Raw genomic sequence first — 3,221 nt, forward strand, 5'->3', positions numbered from 1 at the left:
GAGAATGAAACATCAACTAACCCTGGGTAATTTTCACATTATAAAGGACATACAGCATCATCTGATGAAATGTAAACCTTTTACCACTAGAGATATGTTCAATGAAAATAATTTCCTGAATTCACTGAACTACAACACGGAATAATTAGTGCTGAGTACATACTTAAATACAATAATTCACTCAGTTATTTTAACAGTATTTAGATTTGTAATGAGATAAATAAAAGCATACAGCTTTAACGCCTTTGACTCTTGCTATTCAGATTCTGAAGAAATAGAAAAAAAGAATTTCTGAAGTTCTAAATAGTTTAATTTTAACTTTTTTGCTGCATAAAATATGTCTGCATACAAGCTTTTCTCTCATCTATGCGTTATGGAAAAATCCTGTGGAGTTGTTCATATTAGTATCGATACATTGATAAAAAATTAATAGCAATAGCAGTCCAAATCACAAGTTTTACCAGTATCTGTATACATTCCCACACCATACATGTATGTAGACTCAGACATTCCTCTTTCCCACAGGCCTTGACGAAAGTAATGTGGCTATGAAAAACTAATGAAACTTTTTAGAGTTTATTAGCTGGCTACAGAGTTTAAATATAATCCACACCAAGTATTTGGGCAAGGAACTAATGCCCCATACTGCAGAAAGGAAGGCCTTAGATCATTTAAAACCCAGCTCTGCTCCAAGGCAGATTAAAAAACTTCTATCAGACCCAGAACTTAAATGACCTTCAGACCATGTCTAACAGTTGAATCCTGGGAATAAAGTATTTTAGTGAAGCTGAACAGTACAAGTACAACAGGCTCAGTCACTTCTGGAATACCACTAATAACCCTGGTTTTCTATTTTTACTTCAAATGTAACAGAGCAACTACACGCACAAACTAAGAACTTGCAGTGAAACAGCCACAATTTTTTTTTTTTAATGTTCTTTTGAGAAGGCACATTCTGCCATTCTGTTTTGGAGGTAAGGCTACATCTCTTAAATATGACTTCCTCTAGTCATTGGTCGATGGTGCTAGCCCTCACTTGGATTTACCACGGTTTTTGAACATGCTTAAGAACAGGAAGGAAGATGATCAAAAAACAGAGAACTTGCTTCATAACAGAGCAGAGAAAGGAAGAGTTTCCATAGCTTCAGTGGATGAGGGCTCAAATAACAACATCTAAGTGTATTCTAGATGATTAATACAATATGTGCTTTCAACTTAAGTTCAAATCACCGCTCAAGAAAGAAGAAAAAAAAACAAGGAAAGCTCTGAAGCAAGCAAACAAATGAAACCTCCAACCTGGTTGCTTAAACACACACTTCAATGCAGCGGCTACATTTCTGTCCAGCGTCAGTACAGCTTCAACTGCACAACAGATTTCCAACTTGTGAGACTTTCAAACACTACTGCAGTGAGCAACAACAGCAGAAATCCATCTTCAGTGAAATCATTTCCAAATTTGAATTACCACTTACATTTTTGTAGCTTTTGCTCCAGTCTGACAGCAGGATTTTTCTATGTCTTCCATTTGAGCAGAGTATACTCAAGTGCTTTGCAGCAAGTAGATACTGTTCAAGATGTAGAAAAAAAAAAATAATAATAATAATAATATATATTCAATTATTGCTAAGGACTCAATCACTTTCTGCTACAGGGAAAACATTATTGTAACTGCATCAAAACTAAAGGCATGGCAATACCTGATTTTGTAAAATAACTGTTCGGCTGAATCGAGGCATATTCATCACATAACCTCCTATAGCAAATTCGAGGGGACTTGATTTAAGTTACTACTTTGAAAATATTTTGCTGCAAAATAGTTAGGTAACATTATTAAAGTTGCACAGCTATTGGTAATATGACTTATTAACATCTGATCAGTGTTCTCAAATCTGTATCAATCAAGCTGTACATACCTACTCAATGGCTAACCACTCCTAATGATGTAGAATTTCAACTGAAAAGGATGGTAGCAATGAAAAAGAGCTGCTTCTAATACACAAGATAGACATAATAGACCAGACTAGGAGATGAAGTAAAGCTGGGAATCCACTGCTGTTCCTCCAGGACTTATGAAGATAAAAAGGAATATCCATCCAGCAACTACAACGAAGTACTCATTGTTTTCTGTAAGGAAAATAAGGAAATTAATTGAAAAAGTTAAAAGAAAATCTAAAAAGAATTCTTAATAATGCTCCTCTTCCCACCTCAAGTAGCCAAACCTACTCACAACAGGCACAGCCTACTCATTCATTAGTATAAAAGTTATTTAGGAATTCACAGAAGAAGGTGTAAAAATTTATTTACACATATTTTTAAATCCCGCTTCTAGTAAAAGTAGAATAACTATGCTTTGTTCTGGCACAAAGCACTTTATGAGAAACCATAAAGCAACATTACCATCCATAGACAATGTCTTTGCTCCTCACTGTTAAGAAAAATGCTTTGGTAATCCACTTCATAGCATTCATAGTTTGTGATTGGCCTGCCTGTGACAGCTGACAATCATCACCAAATGAATGTAGATGTTTTCATTAGCTCCATCATCTATTTTGGCCATGAACTAGATGCTGATTGTTAAGGCATAGGAGGGGTAGTAACAGCTTACAGCTGTTGTTACTCCCATCAGCAAGTACCTTCAGGGTACTTTAAGGACAGCTGTGGTTCCATAGGAGAGGATTAGGAGTACTTAGAGGTACAGTTTGGCCAGTACTCCCATTTCTACTACTGTATTGGGTACAAAGTTAACTTTGACAAAGGAAAAGTGAAATGCTTATCTCTGCACAAGAGACTCTGTGTCTTAAGCACAGCAATCAGGTGATAAGATGTCGGAAAGAGTAACCCAATAGATCCCAGAGCTCAAAGGTGCTACAGGAGGCAAATGAAGGAAGGGAAGCAGAGTACAGACTTGGGGAATTGAAGATCTATGGCAACAGGCCAAAAAAGTGCGTTTGGGTTATGCATCTGTTTGACAAATGAAAATACCTAAGAACAGATTGTCTGGATATTGTGTAGTAGTTGTCATCACTGGATGTCCACAAGGTAGTAGTAGGGATGAACAGGTTAGCATCAGATTAGCAACAGTGAGACCATCATAACCTATAGACAAGTGTGAGGCAATATTGGTTTTTAGACCAATTTAATACAGTAGGTATAAGGGGACAGGAAAGGAAAGGACGGTTTAGAGCATACAAACTTTTGTATGATGACAAAAATAACATAAA

General features: G+C 36.3%; 1 long non-coding RNA gene across 1 annotated transcript; it reads right to left on the reverse strand.

Annotated features, from left to right (window-relative positions):
• Positions 1-27: 27 nt before the first annotated feature.
• LOC116216909 lies at positions 28-2,584 on the reverse strand. The gene is made up of 3 exons (XR_004160577.1): positions 2,398-2,584; positions 1,914-2,124; positions 28-1,565 (listed from the first exon to the last, which is right to left on the reverse strand). It is a non-coding gene; the product is annotated as an uncharacterized LOC116216909 (long non-coding RNA).
• Between the last annotated feature and the right edge of the window lie 637 nt (positions 2,585-3,221).

This window comes from Meleagris gallopavo, chromosome 8 (genome assembly GCF_000146605.3).
Source record: "Meleagris gallopavo isolate NT-WF06-2002-E0010 breed Aviagen turkey brand Nicholas breeding stock chromosome 8, Turkey_5.1, whole genome shotgun sequence".
NCBI classification, from domain to species: Eukaryota; Metazoa; Chordata; class Aves; order Galliformes; family Phasianidae; genus Meleagris; species Meleagris gallopavo.